The sequence below is a fragment of the Engraulis encrasicolus genome, chromosome 10, assembly GCF_034702125.1.
Source record: "Engraulis encrasicolus isolate BLACKSEA-1 chromosome 10, IST_EnEncr_1.0, whole genome shotgun sequence".
NCBI lineage: Eukaryota > Metazoa > Chordata > Actinopteri > Clupeiformes > Engraulidae > Engraulis > Engraulis encrasicolus.
The window spans coordinates 47,801,643-47,821,642 of record NC_085866.1 but is presented as its reverse complement, the minus strand read 5'-3'; the positions used below and the strand labels follow the sequence as shown (position 1 = coordinate 47,821,642).

The 20,000-nt window shown below is 49.8% G+C and overlaps 1 protein-coding gene across 1 annotated transcript in view; it reads left to right on the top strand.

Moving 5' to 3' along the window:
* Positions 1 to 20,000, top strand: part of prex1 (phosphatidylinositol-3,4,5-trisphosphate-dependent Rac exchange factor 1) — a 136,437-nt gene that overhangs the window by 14,594 nt on the left and 101,843 nt on the right. The window lies entirely within an intron of this gene.

The following is a 20,000-nucleotide window of genomic DNA, read 5'->3' as shown; positions in this document are numbered from 1 at the left end:
TCCCGGCCGGAGCCCCGCAGTTCTCACAGCTCCCTGAAAGAGGGGCTCTGTCTGTGCTGTGCTGTGCACGGCTCTGCAGCGCCGCATTCTGATGAGATGAGGGGCTGAGCTTGAAGGAGAGGCTGCTGGTCGTGGTGGTGGTGGTGGTGGTGGTGGTGGTGGTACTTCCTCCCAGGTCCATCTCTCTCCCTCTTCCAGTCCTCTACCCTGTACCCTCTCTACTGTCCCAGGCCGAACAGGGCCAAAGAAGGCTGGGCACACGGGCAGACTGCCTCCCTGCCTATATACCCTGACCACCTGCCCACCTTCCTTAATTTCCCTCGGGATCAATAAATGATACTCTACTCATCAAATTCTATAGAGCGGGGTTCAATGGACTACCTGTGGGTCCCCCGTGATGCATGGGTCCCTGGCGACTCGGTCCCACTTAATCCCCCTACTTTTGACGCCGCTGCCCGTCAGCCTGCCCATTGGAACGCCCATCCCAGTCCATCCTATCCTGCATCTATAGTCAGCCAGTCGGTACCTCCTTGCAGGGCCACTGGCAGCATTCACTGGGCTCAAAGGACCCCCGTCTCAATAATACGTACAATGTAGTGAAGACCCAATTCTGGGCCTCCTCTCTCTCCCTGGGCCCGGGACTACATACGCACCCCCCCCACCCCCCTGTCGGCGGGCCTGGCTCCTCGTGTCGGCTGTGTGGGAACCTGGCTGGCTGCGCAGGCTCCAGAGAGGCTCCTGGCTCGCTACGAAAAACTAGAAGCCTGAATTGAAGGAGACTGGGGAGGAGTGGGGATGAGCGAGGAGGACGGGAAAGGCCTGAGAGAGTTGGGGCTGGAGGAGAGGAGAGGAGAGGAGGGAGAGAGAGGGGGAGATTAGAATGGAGGTTGGTGTTTTTGTGCTCGTGTGCGTGCGTGCGAGCGTTCATGTGTGTGTGTGTGGTGCCTGGGAAGGGTCTTCATCATGCATGCACAAGGCCTGCTGTGCTTACTGATCTTTGGGGTGCTCATCTGTGTGTGTGTGTGTGTGTGTGTGCGCTACCAAAGCGGAGGCCTCTTGTTACATAAGCGCTGCCGCCACCGTGAGAGTCTTTGACACACTGGTTGATTAGAGACCCTCCTCATGACTGTGGATGACTTGCGCAGAGAGCATGCTGAAGAGGTGGAAAGAAAGAAGAAAAAAACAGTAGAGAGGGTAGAGAGAAAGAAAGAGCTGGTGTGTGAATTAGAGGGTGGGGGGGGGAGAGTGATGGAGAGAGAAGGAGACAGAGCGAGTGAATGAAAGCAGAGAGGGAGAGAAAGATAGAGAGAAAGACTGAATGAGAGCGAGAGGGAGGGAAAGATCGAGAGAGAGACTGAATGAGAGAAAGTGGGGAAGTGCTGCAGCAGTGAGTAGCGGTTTGTTTGGAAAGAAAAGATGTCACGCACGGATAGTTTTTATTTGTGTTATCGTTGCTTGTTTGCGTGCTCTCTGCTAGCCTGATTATCATCGACTTTCAAATCTCTTCGAGACTTGGTCTGACCAAGAGCATAACAATTAACATTTCCCAAACTGCATGGTCTGCTTGTGGTTGTATGCTTCCCAACAAAGTGTGTGTGGGGGGGAGTTCCCGATATTTAGGGAGCTCAGAAACAATATTTGTATTGCTCTTGGCCTGACTGAAGCTGAAGGTGTTGCGTCACTAGGAGGGCACGGCCTGGCTAGCTCTCTGCATCCTCCTCTCAGTCCCTCCCTCTCAGTCTGTTTTTTTTTTTTCCAAATTCTCCAGCTAGGTCTTGTTATGCGAGTGCGTGAATTGAAAGCATAGCAGTGGGATTGGGGGCGCGCTGTGGGACCAGGGGCAGGGTGTTCATATGGAAGGCACACTGTAATTTTCCCCCCTCTCGAGGTGCAGAGCTGTTCTCCTTCACACTCCAGACACATGAAGACAGAGAAGAGCCTGTCCTGTGTGTGTGTGCGTGTGTGCGCGTGTGTGTGCGTGTGTGCGTGTGTGCGCGTGTGCGCGTGTGTGTGTGCGCGTGTGTGTGCGCGCGTGTGTGCGCGTGTGTGTGCGCGCGTGTGCGCGCGTGTGTGCGCGCGTGTGTGCGCGCGTGTGTGCGCGCGTGTGTGCGCGCGTGTGTGAGAGAGAGAAATGGAAGGTATTTGGAGTAAATAAGGTGTGAATGACAGAGACCCCTGTGCAGTGGGTTGGCACACACACACATAGACACACACCCCAATACCTTATTTTGTGTGTGTGTGTGTGTGGGGGGGGGCAAATGAAAATGAGGCAGTGTGAGCTGCAACCATCCTTATCTTAAACGCTGCACACCAAGAATGGCTAGATTATCTGGAGATAGACCGTGGCACCTCTACACTTGACTGGCTTTGGGGAAAAGAGAGGAAGACGGAGAGGAAGACGGAGATGGAGAGAGAGAGAGAGAAAAAACTAAAATGTCTGTATTTTCAATCAGTTGGAGACTGTGTGCATTGAGGATGGATGGTTGGATTGATAGATAGATGAGAGGGAGGGAGAGAGGGAGGGAGGGAGAGAGGGAGAGAGGGAGAGATGTGTGTTTGTTTGCCAGGTATCTCTGGAATGCTGCACCTCGGGGAGCGGGGGGAATTCTAATGTAAATGTGGCCTGCCTGCCTCACTGGGCTACACACACACACACACACACACACACACACACACACACACACACACACACACACACACACACACACACACACACACACACACACACACACACACACACACACACACACAGAGGGGGATACATACACAGGGGAATGCAAACACACAGAGGGACTCACACATACAGAAAGAAACACAGAGGGACACACACACACACACACACACACACACACACACACACACACACACACACACACACACACACACACACACACACACACACACACACACACACACACACACACACACACACACACACACAGCAAAGAAAGAGAGAGAGAGGGAGAGAGGGGCTCACATAGTCACTCACTTTCACACACACAGAGGCTACACATATACACAGCTGTCATTGTAGGGCCTGTCTGGCCCCCTGTGGTGAAGGCCAGCCCTTTCTCTGTCCTCTCCTCTCCTCTCCTCTCCTCTCCTCTCGCCTGACACAGCAGTCTGCTGCTCTGCTTCCACCCACTCCTCATTTCTGCTTTTTAGCTGTGTGTGTGCGTGCATGGGTGCATGCGTGCGTGCATATGTTTGTGCATGCGTGTGTGTGTGTGTGTGTGTGTGTGTGTGTGTGTGTGTGTGTGTGTGTGTGTGTGTGTGTGTGTGTGTGTGTGTGTGTGTGTGTGTGTGTGTGTGTGTGTGTGTGTGTGTGTGTGTGTGTGTGTGTGTGTGTGTGTGTGTGTGTGTGCGCACGTGTTTGTCCCTCTGTCCCATCCTCCATTCTGTGAACACACACACACACACACACACACACACACACACACACACACACACACACACACACACACACACACACACACACACACACACACACACACACACACACACACACACACACACACACACAGCCATGATCACATGTTCACAAGCCTCCAGAAACATTGAGGCAAAATTAACTTCTCTCTTTTTTAACTTTTCTTTTGAGAATGCTACAGGCTACTTCCTGTTTGGCCATCTTCCACTTTTGATCAATACTGGTGTCTCCAATCTTAAGTGTGTGTGTGTGTGTGTGTGTGTGTGTGTGTGTGTGTGTGTGTGTGTGTGTGTGTGTGTGTGTGTGTGTGTGTGTGTGTGTGTGTGTGTGTGTGTGTGTGTGTGTGTGTGTGTGTGTGTGTGTAATACTCCCCCCCCCTTCTCTCTTACTCACTCTCTCTCTCTCTCTCTCTCTCTCTCTCTCTCTCTCTCTCTCTCTCTCTCTCTCTCTCTCTCTCTCTCTCTCTCTCTCTCTCTCTCTCTCTCTCTCTCTCTCTCTCTCTCTCTCTCTGACACACACACACACACACCACACCACACCACACACACACACACACACACACACTCTGTGGCCCACAGTCCATATGACTGACATCTGTGTGGGAGATGTATTGTGTCCGCTGAACACTCTGTGATGTTGCCTCACCATCAGACAAAGCCACTCCCCCCCACCCCAAACCCCCGTCTCACTCTCTCTGGCCAACAGTCCATATAACTTACAGGCATAACGCTCTATAATATGAACTCCATTCCTCACCTCACACTGCGCTAGCTGCATTAAACTTGAAGCCTGATTTCTGACTATGGCCTTGGGTTTTGCCCTACTTTCTTAACAACCCCCCCCCTTTCTGACCACTCCACACTCCAGCCCCCAAAGCAAAAGAAAAGTCCAGACTTCTCCATTGTACTGACCTCATGCTGAATTATAACATTCTAAAGATCTAAACTGCTTACTTCATTCTGACTAGTCTAAACTGTCGTAACCCGCTCAGACTGTGTTGGTGTTAGAGTGGCAGTGACTTCTCTGGCTCATTACTAAGAACCTGTTCTTAACAGTTTTTTTTTTTTACCAGAAGAACTTTTTCTTTCTTTCTTTTTAGTCACCAGGACCCTCTTTAATAAAGGAACTACATGTATATTGCTCATGTTGCATGAGCAGGAGTTGGTAGGTGGCCCTTCCAGATTACTTTGTCCAGGGCCCAGTCGAAGCTTTCAGCGGCCCTACTTTTAAGATTGCAATCTTTCAGCCATCTCTGATTGAATTGTTCTTGTTTGACCGGGCTTGGCGTTAGTAAGGGACCGCACCCCACCCAGTGTGGGCAAGACTGTGGGCAGTCTTTCTTGCTTCACTCTTGAAATCCAACAGCAGGGTTTCACTTGATGTCACGTCGGTGGTTTTCTAAGCGCATGATCCAAATGTGTTTGGAAACCTGGAAGTGGAGCCTATTGAAAACTCTGCATCTTGTCTGACAAAATGCTTTGTTTTTGTACAAATTAGACCTATGTGCAGTTATGAGCCAACCTGAGAGAAGGAACAGAATCATCTCATCTCAGCTGTTGAAGCTCGACTAAAATCATGGTTCCCAAACTGGGGGTCGAGGAAGTAGTCCAGGATGGTTGCAGGACGTTTGTTAAAATATTCCAAAAGGTGGTCCTAGCAGATGAAGTTTGAGAACCTACTGTGCAAATGCACTTTGCCAGATGCTGCTGCTGGCATCGTCCAAAAATTCTTCTCACACATTCGTTGGCGGGCACATCATCAGTTCATCTGGCACACTTTCTTTTGAACCCAACCATCGGATATGGTCGTAAATTTTTGTGTCGGACATCAAAACATTCCAAATGGGTGATGGTGGGCTGCCTCAGTGGCCTGGCTGTGTCCATCAGCGTGGAGAATGAGACCGTTTGTTTTTCTCAATCACACACGCGTTTCCCCTCCTTCTCCTCTCCCCTTCACTTATTTAGTTTCATCTTTTTTAGTTTTCTGCAGCTCTACAGGACTAACTCTAAAGAACACTGTCGGCCGGTAGGTAGGTGATTTATTCGGTCAGATGGTCACGCAATCCATCAAAAACTACTTTGCTTTTTTGTAGGGTTTGCACGCCATGTAAATACAGACCAATGGACATTGGGGATTTTTTGACTCGAGGAGCGTAAAACTGTATTGTGGAGGGTCGGCCCTGGACGTCACGCTTCCTGATGGCCAGTCAACAGCTGCTGGTCATGCCTGTCCAAAGAGCTCACATTTCCCTCACCAGTCAGGAAACTGCTCCGAGTTTTAATGTAGGTTTTGCAGAACAGATTTAAGTAGCCTTTGTGTCTCTGTGTGTGTGTGTGTGTGTGTGTGTGTGTGTGTGTGTGTGTGTGTGTGTGTGTGTGTGTGTGTGTGTGTGTGTGTGTGTGTGTGTGTGTGTGTGTGTGTGTGTGTGTGTGTGTGTGTGTGTGTGTGTGTGTGTGTGTGTGTGTGCCTATGTGTGTGCCTATGTGTGTGTGTGCCTATGTGTGTGCCTATGTGTCTGTGTGTGTGTGTGTGTGTGTGTGTGTGTGTGCCTATGTGTGTGTGTGTGTGTGTGCCTATGTGTGTGTGTGTGTGTGTGTGTGTGTGTGTGTGTGTGCCTATGTGTGTGTGTGTGTGTGTGTGTGCCTATGTGTGTGTGTGTGTGTGTGCCTATGTGTGTGTGTGTATGTTTGTCTGCCTGTGCCTGTGTTTTTCAGTGAGAAGAGCAGATTCCAGCTGGTTTGGGAGAGTTAAGCCCTACCGTGCTCACATTTCAGTCCTGGCCACCTGTCCCATTGCCGGAGGGGGTAGGAGGCAGAGAGATGGGGGGGCTGCAGGGGTGGGTGGAGGTCGCTATGTTTGGAGGGGTGTGTTGGGGGGGTAGAGGGTCTGTCACAGGCAGGTTACCCTCCTGGTACATCGCTACACTTTAAGGATGGATGTCAGATTGGGATGTGGCTCATTTAGTCAGTGTCTTTAAATAAAAAAGGTCTATGACTGCGCATCTAAAAGAGCCACCCGGCCTCCACTTCTCTAAATGAGTTCTTCAGTAGTGTTCAATACGTCAAGACTTGCAGATTCTCATTCATTGCCATGGAACTATTTGACTGTCCAGTGAAATGAAACTGTATGGTGTAAAAAAGAGGCAAAGTTAAAAGGTCAACTTGATATTTTATAGATGGCAAATACAGGTATTGTGTTGGCAGTTGCCTCTCAATAAAAGCAATACGCATGATGATTATGGGGCAGAGCTGAGTCGGTTTATAGTGTGGCAAAGCCAGACTTGTGGAAACCAGGGTGGTGTGATTGTGAGAGTATGATTATATGTTTCACTTTGAGTAGATGTCTGTCTTAGAGGGTGTGTATGTAGCACATCGGTCCCATCATACATCACTGTCTGTCTGTGTGCTTGTCTGTCTCGTGTGTGTCATTTGGCTGTGTGTGCAAATATTTGAATCCTGTACATATACGATTTAAATAACAGTTTCAAGGGTATTTATTCGTTTAGCTTTTCCCCTCTGGCAATCATAATCATGATGTGTGTGTGCGCGTGCCGTGTAGAGTGTTTTAGTGGAACACTTGCAGTGCCACTCTTGAGTTCCCCTTTTTGTGTTCGGCATTAGAGTAACCATACCAAGTATTTTGGGACCCGGGTTCGGGCCCAGCTTGAATCATTTCCCAGCCCTTACCCATCACTGCCCTGCCCCAATAAAGGCACTAATAAGCCAAAATGACCTGTATATAATAAAGAAGCCCAAACAGGCAGAAAGCTGGAGGGGGGCCATTGGACCCCATCTCTGTAGCAGAGTGGCTGGTGGGCCGATGGGCTCCATCTCTAGCACAGGGGCCACCGTGATGGCTGAGGGCTCTGGTTGTGAGCATATGGCCCTGAGCAGGTCACCGTCCCTCACCGGCCGGCTCTCCTCCTCGCTTGGCTGAGCCACATCAAAAGCCTCTACCAATTGACCATCCGATTCCTCGCGTCTCCTTCTGCTCGTCTGGGTAAAAAAAAAACTGACCACGCCCTGCCTGCTCTCCTCTTCAACCGTATAGACGGTACAGAGAGGTTCCCCTGTGGCTGCCTGACTGACTGACTGACTGACTGGGTGTTTGATTTTGGAAGAGGGTAGTCTGACCATGGAAAGGGATCAGGTTTTTAATTGACGAATCATCTGATGGTGCGTGAATCTTCGCGTGAGGTCTTTCTCTTGGCCGTCTCCTCCAGACGGAGCAGATTGAGATTAATCTGCCCTGAGTTCTCAGAGCTGAACACAGTGAGCTCTCTCTTAATTATTTTATTATTTATATTATTGTTTTTTTTATTTTGATTGAGTTTTTTGCTACTAAGCACTGCCACATGTGGGCTTGCATGCCCATGGGGACCAAGATTGGAGTCTGGTCCGTTTCGTCCTCTTCTCTCTCCAACTCTTCTGTACCTGTCATGCTCTCGACTGTGCCGTCATCACCAATAAGGCACAAAAGCCCTTCAAAATAAGGCACAAAAACCAGTCACACTTTTGTATTCGGCAAAAACAGTTCCGCTATAGTTTCCGCAGTCATTCTTCCCCCCTGAGGACTGAACCATCCTTTTCCTTGTATGTCCTTTTCCAGTCCGTCAGCCAGCGTACAACAAATCTGTGGCGTGAGTCGTGGCCATCTTCGCCGACCAAACACGGCGTCTCTCGTGCTGTGATGTACGCATGGCTCAGTTTCACACATGGCCCAGCTTCCTGTCCAGAGACACATCCTTCCTCTTTCGAGCAGCGAGCGAGCGCTTCGGCGCAAGACAGTCACGGAGAAGAAAGGAGGGTGGTGTGGCTGTGGGGGTAGGGAACGGTGACTGCTGATGGATTGAGTGTTTGTCTGTGGGTATGTCTGTATGTCTGTGTATGATTGAATATGTATGCTTGTGTGCACATCAGTTTGTGTGCTTGTGCGCGTGTGTGTGAGTGTGTGTGTCTCTGTCTCTTTGTCTCTGTGTCTGTGTATGCTTGAATGTGTATGCTTGTGCGCACATCTCTGTGTGTGTGTGTGTGTGTGTGTGTGTGTGTGTGTGTCTGTGTCTGTGTCTGTGTCTGTGTCTGTGTCTGTGTCTGTGTCTGTGTCTGTGAGTCTGTGTGTGTCTGTGTGTGTCTGTGCATGTTTGAGTGTGTATGCTTTTGCGCACATCAGTGTGTGTGTGTGTGTGTGTGTTGAGCAGGGGCCTGTGCAGTGCGAGAGGCCTCCACTTGAGAAGCGGAACTGTGGCGGTTTCTGTAGGCAGCTGCATTGACTGCACCTCTCACTTCCTGTTTGGGCTTGCAGCTGAGGTGCCAGCGAGAGGAAAACAAAGTCATGCAACCTTTTTTATCTCTCCACATCACTCTCTGTTTCTGTCTCTCTTTTTTATCTCTTTCTCACGTTTTCTTGCTCCTATTCCTCTCACACTCTCTCTCTCTCTCTCTGTTTTTCTCTCACACTCTCCTATCTCTCTGCACGTGTTGCTGGTTTTGAGTTTGCCTGACACTGGTGTTTTTTTGTTTTTTTTGTTTTTTTTTAAATAAACACAACCACACATGGTTAATGCCAGCCGACAGTTCTCGCAAACAGCCAGTGAGTGACTACAAAGTTACTCTTCTTTGCAGCCTAAACGTCTCCTCGTCTGTTCTTTTTTACTAGCTGCATATGGCACACCACCACTGCATAGCACAGCACTCACTAACAGGTGCACATGACTTCGCAGGCACAGGTGTTGGGGCTGCGATGTGTGAACTCTGGATCCCTGGGTGATGTTGCATGAGTGGCATAACATGACTTGGCATGGCATGGCATTGGCATGGTTGGCATATGCCCCATATAAAAAATGCCAGGCTGCGCTGCAGCAGCACCTGTGTTGCGTGCCAGTGGCTGCCACAACAGATGCCAGTGTGGACAGGGCCATGCTCATGGCGTTGTCAGCCAGCCAGCCAGGGCGGGGTGGAACTGGGCACACACTGGGCTGACTGAAGCAACTTGTGATGTGGGGACAACCCACTTTTCCCACTCCTTGCACCTGTGCCAGTAACATCAGTGTTCACTCACTGCAGAGTAGAAATGTTCAAATGTCGAAAAAAAAAACTTAAGTAGTTTCCTACCAAGACTGGTGACTTCACTGAGTAAAGGGTTTACCTGTCTTGAGCACTCATTAACGATTAGCATTAACGATTACGATTAGCTTTTTCAGTGAGGATCACATTTGTGGCAGGTTTCTCTAGCCTGATTATCATCGACTTTCAAATCTCTTCGAGACTTGGTCTGACCAAGAGCGTAACAATTAACATTTCCCAAACAGCATGGTCGACCTGCTTTCCTTGGTTTCCTAATTTTTGTATGCTTCCCAACAAAGTGGGAGGAGTTCCCGATTTTTCGGGAGCTCAGAAACAATATTGTATTGCTCTTGGCCTGACTAGGTTTCTCACTTTCTGGACCGTTCTCTCATCATCAGACACATCTCTGCTGCAGACACCCTGGGGTGAACAGAGGTGTCAACACCTATAAAGCCCTGCCACAGTGTCCTCCCAATACAGTGGACTTCACTGGGCAGCAGGTCTCACCTCTCCTGAGTACCCGTTATGATCAGCCAGGGAAGCCGACAGAGGCACAAAGGGGTCAGTTGTCCCGGGCCCAGGGACAGAGGGGGCCCAGAATTGGGTTCTCATTACATTGTATGCATTGGTTGAGGGGCCCTTTCAGATTACTTTGTCCTGGGCCCAGCCAAAGCTGTCAGCAGCCCTTCGATCAGCTGGCAGGTTTTTTCACTTTCTGGACTCGGGATTGACGTCTCTGCTGCAGTGCAGGCACCCTGAGGCGAGATGATTTACTTGTGCTTGCTTGGGTGGGGCTAACCGTTAGGGGTTTTTCTTCTGAGAACGTTTTTTTTTTCTTTTCTTTTCTTTTCTTTCCTTTTCTTCCCTGAGGGGAAAAAGGAAGGGGCTGGTGGTCGACTGTTAACATCTTAATGAGAGACAAAACAAACTGTTTTTGTGTGAGTGGGTGTGTTTGTCCGTGTGTGCATGCGCACATTGTGTGTGTGTGCGCGTCCGTGTCCATGTCCGTGTGTGTGTGTACATGTCTGTGCGTGTGCGTGTTGTGCGCTCGTGCATCCGTGTGCGTGTCTGCATCTGTGTGTGTGTATGCGTCCGTGTCTGTGTGTGTGTGCGCGCGTATGTGTGTGTGTATAATGTGTGAGGGATGTGGGGCAGGGTGGGGTTAACGGCCAGGCAGGCAGGCGGGCAGGGGGGGGAGCAGCAGGTCCATCCAGAGGTGCGTGACCCCTCTCTCTCTCGCTAGCAGGCGTGAAAGTGAAACAAAGTGGAGTTACAGGGAGGCGTTTGAAAGTTGAGACATTTCATTAGACCTGTGTGTGCGTGCGTGCGTGCGTGTGTTTCGGTGCGTGTGTGTGTGCATGCGCATGTGAGTGTAGCAGAAGCAATTTGCCCCCCCACCTCCCTCTCCTGCTTGAGGTCCTGTTTTCGTGTTCCTGAATTTTAAAGTAGAACACTCACAGATATGTACACTCTAAACAAGAACTAAGTCAGCTGTGACTGCATTCTGGTCAGATGGGCCTGTGTGTGTGTGTACACGTGTGTGTGTGTACGTGTGTGTACGTGTGTGTGTGTGAGTGTGTGTGCGTGCGCGTGTGCATGCGTGCGTGTGCGCCTGCGTACGAGAGAGAGAGTCGGTGCGTGTGCGTGTGTGTGTGTGTGTGTGTGTGTGTGTGTGTGTGTGTGTGTGTGTGTGTGTGTGTGTGTGTGTGTGTGTGTGTGTGTGTGTGTGTGTGTGTGTGTGTGTGTGTGTGTGTGTGTGTGTGTGTGTGTCTCTGTGTGTGTGTGTGTCTCTGTGTGTGTGAGAGAGTCGGTGTGTGTGTGTGCATGTGTGTGTGTGCATGTGTGTGTGTACGTGCATGTGTATGGTTATGCTCATTGGTGCAAGGACGAGTACAAATGCTTTTGTGTTCTTCAGTTGCATACTTGTATCACAGTGAGCCTTTTGATGATGCATTACGTTGCTGTCGCCCACAAAGAATAACACCACACACACACACACACACACACACACACACACACACACACACACACACACACACACACACACACACACACACACACACACACACACACACACACACACACACACACACACACACACACTAACGCGCACACCTAACTACAGAGAAGAGATGTGTTGCAGCACATTGCTTTGTGCAAATCAGCGTAGATTGTTCATCAGCTGGGGATGCGTGGGGGTGGGGGTGATTCGCATTACTCAGGGAAACAAGGAAGCAGCCATTTCCTTGCAAAAAAGCTTGAAAGGAACCAGGTTTTTTTTTCTCGCATCAAGAATAGAAGCATGTTTTCGGTAATGAAGGTCCAAACTTTCTCTCCGGCAATCGTTACAGATGATTCAGGACATGAGGCATGCTCGTCTGTCTTTTAACAACTTTTATCCTTTTGGGAGACACGTGTGCAAGCTCAAGTGTGTTTGTGCGTGCGTGCGTGCGTGCGTGCGTCCGTGCGTGCGTGCGTGTGTGTGTGCGTGTTGTGGGGCCGGGAACTCATGACGTTACATTACACTTAGCTGAATGCATTTGTCCAAAGCGACCTACACTTCTTGCAGTGTATTGTTTACTGTCCCTGAAGCAATGTCGGATGCGGTGCCTTGCTCAAGGGCACTTCAGCTATAGATGGGTAAGGGTGGGATTCAAACCTGCAACCCTCTGACCTCTCTAACCATCAGGCAATCGCTGCCCCAGATTATTATGGGTTTATCACCGAACATAAACAGGAGCTCAGGATGCAAAAGCTTTCTAAGGATGTATTTGGTGAAGAGGTCTCTGTGTTGAATATAGGCAGGTAATTAAATTCCTGTTCCAGTGTTTCTCGGAGATTCTGGGAATGAATTATGATGATGAATGATGACCATGACGTCTGGGCTTAAACCCCTGTCCGTGTGTGTTTTTGTGTGCATGTGTGTCTTCCTGTGTGTTTGTGTGTGTTTGTGTGTCTTCCTGTGTGTGCGTGTGCGTGTGCGTGTGCGTGTGCGTGTGCGTGTGCGTGTGCGTGTGCGTGCGTGCGTGTGCGTTCGTTTGTGTTTCCATCTGACGCAAAGGGGGCAGAAGAGGTCATCTCAGTTGCGCACACACACACACACACACACACACACACACACACACACACACACCTGGGCTCTTGTAAGTGCATCACCATACGTGTGTAATCCGAGATGGAGTCCGCATCAGCCAGCCCCGAATGGCCAACAACAGGGTCACACTGACATGTGCTCACCCGCTCATCTGCTCACCACTACTGCTGTGTGTGCCTGTGTGTGTGTGTGCCTGTGTGTGCATGCTTGTGGTTGTGTGTGCCTGCGTGTGGTTGTGTGTGTGTGTGTGCCTGTGTATGTGTGTGCGTGCTTGTGTGCGTGTTAGCGTGCGTGTTAGCGTGTTAGCGTGCGCGTCTGTGACCACATGCTTGTGCTTGTGTTTGTGTGTGTTAATGTTGCATGTTTGTATCTTTAATAACAACCGTTGCCATGGCAACCCATGTACGCAGCTAGAAAATAATACATGTGGAAGTGAAGTGTGTCTGTGTGGCGATCGTGAGGAGAGGTGTCCATGACGTCCATACAGTACTGTGGCTGGACTAACAAGCCACACACACATAAAGGTCACCTGTAACCTGAGCAGTGCAGCGGTGCACGCAAGGCCACCAAGCACAAACGCAGACGCAAAGCTGGAGGAGCCAGTGAATGAAGGACTGAGGGAGCAAGATGGAGTGCGAGCGAGCGACTGAGCGACTGAATGAGTGAGTGAGTGAGTGACTGAGCAAAGGAGTGAGTGAAGAAGCGAAGGACTGAGTGAAGAAGTGAAAGATTGAGTGACTGAGCAAAGGAGTGAGAGAAGAACAGGGGAGCGATTGAGGTAGCAAGTGAATGATTGAGGGAATAGGGCAGGCGTGGGAAACATTTTTTCATTTGACGGGCCACTTCAAATTGTATAAAGTCCTCCAAGGACCGTACTGTGAAGATATAGCAGGACTTTCCTGTGCACTTTAGGCTTATATTGAAGGTGGCCCACCTTCAAGGTCCCCTGACAATATAACTTAATTGTATTGCAAATTGCATAACATAACATCATGTTGGGGGCCGGATAAGAGAGCCTCAAGGGCCATAAACGGCCCTCGAGACATAGGTCCCCCAACCCTGGAAGTGAGAAAGCAAAGAAGTGAGAGAGTGAGTGATTGAGAGAGAATGTGTGAGTGAGCAAGAGAGTAAGTAATGGAGTGAGGTAGAAAGTGAAGGAGTGAGTAAGTTATTGACTGAGGGTCTGAGCGAACAAGTGGATTTCTGGGGGAGCAGATGAACGATAAAGGATATGAGGGAACAAGTGAAAATAGGACTGAGTGAGCGAATGGGGTGCCTAAATCACACCCTTCTACTTCCGGTCAATGGGGCCTTAACTCACAAAGAAATTGAATGGGAGTGAATGGAGTGAATGAAACCAAATTCTGTTTGGTATGTGCTCTGGATTTCACATATGATGGCAGTGATTTGTAAAGATTTGGATTGGTGTCGTAAGAAACCAGCCAAGAAACGTTATTTTTTGCATGAAACTAGGTAATAGACAACGTGCGCCTCACGTATTTGAACTGAGGCTGAAGGCGCACAGCCAGCCCTACCGCTGCACCGCGGCTTAAGTGGCTGCACGTCAGACATGCGACTTCTGTCATGTAGTTCAAAGAATTCCACCATTTCTACTATTTTGACTATTTCGACTATAAGTTGACAATCACACCATTGGTTATCATTGATTCTGAGGTACAGCATATGTGTGTTCTAGGGGGGGAGGCGAGATGGATCGGAAAATAGGTTTGAACAGTCAATTTTTTGAACTTCCTAGGCCCCATAAACTGCCCGGAAGGGGCGGCAACTTAGGTACCATATGAGTGCGGTACCGAGAGTGTTGATCAACGAGTGAAGGGGCAAGTGAGTTCACAAGCGAGTGGCTGAGAGCTTGTTTGAGTCCTGCTCCGCACTGCACCCAGTGTGAGGCTTTCCTGCAGGGATAAGCTTGTATAAGCACCGCCGCCAAACGCACACTAGCTGCAAGATGGCCAAGCCGCTTACTAATTATTCGTTAATTAGTAGCGTTTAAAGAAAACGTGTCAACGTGTAACACCCCCTACCTCCTGTCCTCTCCTGGCCCTTGCAGCCAGGGCCACTGCTGTAGGGAGGGCGAGCAGGGCACTTGCCCCTGGGTCCAGGGCCCTCCCGTATTGGTGGTGGGTGCCGTATTGTGAGCTTGGCAAGCTGTATAGGGGCCCTATAAGTGTCTTGCCCTGGGGCCCTGTGTGCAATTTTTCCGCCACTGCCTTGCAGCCAGGGCCACTGACAGCTTTGGCTGGCCCCAGGACGTAGTCATCCGAGAAGGCCCCCCACCCAATACATACAGTGTAATGAGGACCCAGCTCTGAGCCCGCTCTCTCCTTGGGCCCTAGACGACTGACCCCTGACCCGTTAGTCCGCAACTTGTCGGCGGGCCGGCTTAGAGCAAGCCAGCAAGATTGAAAATCCCCCCCTTAGTCAGTCCAACAGTTTTATTATCTAGCATTGGCCAAGATGTGTGAAATTATGTTCTCTATTTTGTAACAGATGTGAAAGTGGAAGAAGTGAAGGTAGTACCGTATGTACATTTGTGTGATATGGATGTGAGGGTTCTACATGTACTGTGCGTTGTTTGCATGTGCGTGCGTTTGTGTGTGCATGTGTGTGCCTCTGTGTTAGTTTGTAGTTTTGTGTGCATGCATGTGCGTGCATGTGTGTGTGAATATTTGTTTTGTGAGCCAGTCCTGAAAATCCTTTGGTGTTGCTGTGCTTGCATGCGTGTGTGTTTGCACGTGTGCATTTGTGCGCCTTCATGCACATTTGCTTCAGGTGTGTGTGTGTGCGTGCGTGTGTGCACGTGCGTGTGTGTATGTGTGTGTCGGGCTGTGCACATTTGGGACTAGCAATTCTCAGGGGCCCCTGGCATCTCATGTTCTCTGAGCGCGCTCGGTCGGTCGTTGCAGAGCGTGATGATGATGGGGAGGGCGGATGTGGTCGCATCGCGTTGGCCATATGGGAGATTTAATTAGCACATGCTGCCAGCTCACTGCCACCCCAGCACTTCCTCACGGGTGCTACACCTCACCTCCTCTCTACTTTTCTTCTCACCATCTCCACTACTTTACCTACACCGTGCTATCCCCTACAACCCCCAGCGCTCTACAACACCCCCCCCCACCACCACCACCTCCTCCTCTCCTCCATCATCATCACCACCTATGCCTTCACCCCAGCACTACACCTGCACTAACTTAGTGCTCGGGGGTGCTACACCTACCAGCCACCCCCACCCCATCCCTTTTACTCTCCCCCTCACCATCACCACCTAGGCTGGGAAATCCCATGCTGCTTTGCACAATCATTCTGATCTAAGACAGCATGGATTCTATTCCTCAGTGAGGGGTACCAGCTCTTGGGCTCCAATCAGAGAGCAGGGAGGGTAGAAAGGAGGAGACTGCAGTTTGTTTGAGAAGATACAACTAGCATGAGTGGCTATTGGCCGCGTATATGCCAAATGACACATTCGTAACACCCAGTAAACCGCCATGGGCAATCGTAAACCACACCTTTCCGATGAGAAATTGCACAGGTAGCCTCCAAACGATCTCATTTCATGTGAGATCGCCTGGTGTTAACCAGGCAAATGACCACCTATGCCACGCCATCCCCTGCTTTCACCCCAGTGCTTGTGGGTGCTACAGCCAGAGACGGTTTCAATCCAGAATTAGAATAGAGAATCTTTGCTACAACCTCACCTCTCCCCACAAACCCCCACCTCTCCTCTCATCACCATGACCACCTATGCCACAGCACCACAAATGTTTCCGCCCAGGTAAACAGACCTGATGAAGGTCTAAGAAAACCGTGTGAGTAAAGTTAGTGCAAAGTGGTTAGTGTGTGGAAGTCTTGCATTTTTTTCCACCCCATCTTTTCCATCACCATCACCACCCTACTGCTTCCATTATGCCATGCTAAACCTTACACCCTCCGCCTACATAAACTGCTTACATGTCAAACCACTACTCTTACTGCCTGCCTTATCTCCGCGCTCGCTGAGCCTTAACTCTGAGCCGTGTAGCTGATACACTTACTATCAATTACAACTATGCTAATAGGAGGGCTCGAGGCAGGCAGGAAGGGTTTACTTGATGATGAAAAAGTCTGACTCAGAGAGGTGTTGTAGAAAAGCAGAGGAAGAGCATACAGAGACATTCCAAAACAAAAATTGGATTTGAAAGAAGGGGTTGGAAGTAAAACACAGGGTAACTAAAGTGTGGAAAGAATGAGAGGGAGTGAGAGGGAAAGAGAGAAAGTTAGAACGAGAGCAACAGCAGGGAGCTAATGTGTGATTGAGCAGCCAGAGTCTGTCATTAGGCCCCTGCGTGTGGAGGGAGGCTGGGCAGGCTGGGCAGGGCTGTATGGGGGTGGGTGGGGGTGAGGAGCCTGGGGTGGGGTGAGTAGCCTGGGGTGGGGTGGGTAGGCTGGGTTGGGGTGGGGGTGGGGGGGTGGGGGGGGTTGGGATGGGCAGGCTGGGCTGGGCTGGGCTGGGCTGGGCTGGGCTGCATGGGGTGGAGGGAACCTGGGTAGGCTATGGGAAGGCGTGGGTTGGGGTGGGGTGGACTAGGCTGCACTGGGCTGTGTGTGGACTGGAAGGGGACTGGTTAAGCTGGACTGTACCGGGCTCTATGGGATAGGGTGGGGTGAGTAGCCTGGTAGGCTGGTCTGGGGTGGACTCAGGCTGGGCTACATGGGGTGTTGAGTGGCGTTGGTCTGGGCTGGGCTGTATCTGGTGTGTGGAGGGGGTTTGGGCTGGGCTACATGGGGGTGGGTTGGGGTTGGGTGGAGTAGTAGGGGCTGTGGTCGGGCCAATGACGGGCACTCCCTGTTCTGTCATTGTGGTCACCAGAAGAGGGAGGTGAGAGGAGAGGCCAAGAGCTCTGCCACACAGCTGGAAACGCACATGCACACACTTGGTGGCAGGGCATGCAACACACACACACACACACACACACACACACACACACACACACACACACACACACACACACACACACACACACACACACACACACACACACACACACACACACACACGTGCGCTCTCTCTCTCTCTCTCTCTCTCTCTCTCTCTCTCTCTCTCTCTCTCTCTCTCTCTCTCTCTCACTCTCACTCTCTCTCTCTCTCTCACTCTCACTCTCACGCTCTCGCTCTCACTCACGCTCACTCTCTCTCTCTCTCTCTCTCTCTCTCTCTCTCTCTCTCTCTCTCTCTCTCTCTCTCTCTCTCTCTCTCTCTCTCGCTCGTACATATACACACACTCAGTCTAGTATAACTGTGCGTACATACAGAGTCATTGTATACAAAAGTAAACACACACACACAATCACCACATGACAACGGCAACTAAACAGAGACGTTCACACCGATGAGCATTCGCCCCCTACGTGCCGTGTCAGACGTGCAGACGTAGCAGCTCCCCCTGACAGCAGACAGGACAGATGGAGTGGGGGGCAGGCACAGATGCAGTCACACAGACACACACACACACACAGACAGACAGACAGGGCGCAGGGATGGACAGACGGCCAGAGAGGTGGTGGACAGAAGAAGACTCCAACGGGCAGGAAAGCGACCCAACGCCCTCTCCCTGCCAAGGCTGGGTTTTAATGAACCCTTTGCAGATTAAGGGTTTCAGCGCGTCCTTCTAGGAGAATTGCACTCGAACATTCTAACAGCTGCCATATAACCTTGTTATAATTTATATAATTTGTTTAAAAAAACATAGAGTATTTGAGTATTCCAAATTTTGTTCTAGCCAGTTCTGAACACACAGTAATTCTAGTTCTAATCACATTGTGATCATAGTCCTCAAAAGGGACAGACAGACAGACACACAGACAGACAGACACACAGACAGACACACAGACAGACACACAGACAGACACACAGACAGACACACAGACAGACACACAGACAGACACACAGACAGACACACAGACAGACACACAGACAGACACACAGACAGACACACAGACAGACACACAGACAGACACACACACACAGAGACACAGAGCGTTGGGATGGCCAGACGGTCAGAGAGGTGGTGGAGAGAGGAGCGCTCTACGGGGCAGCAAATGTGGTAGGCATGGCATGGCATGGCAGCAACCAACGACTTCTCCCTGCCAACACAACGCCAGGCCTTCATTAAAGACTCAGGCTTTGACTGGTGGTAACCCAGGACCAGTACATTTTCCAGTGATAATTCAACACCTATACTGTACGTAGAGTCAATTTTAGGTATCTTTTTGTTGATCCTGTAATGTAGCTGTTGAATTAAAGACACATGTGATTGACTGGTAACCCTGCCTGCACACTTGTCTTGATGATATGAGCTACCAATCGAGCACATTACACATTACACGTTCCATTTCCAGTGTTAATTCAACTACAGATTCCATTTCACAACTCTTTTAATTGGGCCTTTAATCTCTAACTGTCGGTTTAACGTGTCAAAATTTCCTGTGTTACGCCTTCAGGGCACTGGTTTCAGTTCTAACCCAGTCATGCTGCCTTTGTCTGACACTCCTGAGACCACATTTCCTGCAGTTTCTTCCCCTCTTTTGTGTATTCATTTTTTGTTTCCCTTTTGTGCCCCTTTGTTTGCCTTTTAGCTCGCCTCCCTATCATGCTTCAGAATCTATATCTCTCCCATTCATTTCTTAATGGGAACATTTTCAGATGGATGAGAGCCTGGATTCTAGGAAGCGATTTTGTTAGGTTGCTTCCTTCAAAAACAGTATCAGGTTTCTCTCACAAAGAAGCATTTTGGATGAGGTCAATTATTCCAGCAAGCAAACAAATCTTGGACACGAGGCCAACATTCTGGTCTGCTTGACCATCTGGTATAAGTGGGCTGGATCCACTGAAATAACAATTCTTTGTTTTGTTTCGGCACGTTCTTTTGTACCATAATAATCGCTGTGTTTATGGTTCTGGAGTTGTGATGGGGGCTGACGTGTTGGCGTAGACTACAACAGACTTCTGTCTTCTGTTGCTCTCTGTTTCAGTCCAAGGTTTTCAATTCCAGTTCTTTGAATGTTTTTCTGTTTTTTTTTCCATGCATGAAAGGCATCTTTGCATGTCGAAATCACAACCAATCATATCCTCCATGTCCAAATCACAACCAATCACGTCCTGCTGATGCATCCAGGACACACCCACATCACATAGAGGCCCCGCCAGAAGAGTCCACATCAGACAGCATAGGCTACCATAGGGTTACGGTGGGTGAAGGTTCCCAAACATGCCAACTAGCACATTGCCCAAACCTATCATACATTTCTGAATGTTGTCAAGCAGTTTATGATGTCCACACCAAATATGTTCTCACTCACTGTAAACATCTGAAAATCATGACAAATATTTTGTCGAAATGTCAGCAGCATGCAGAAAG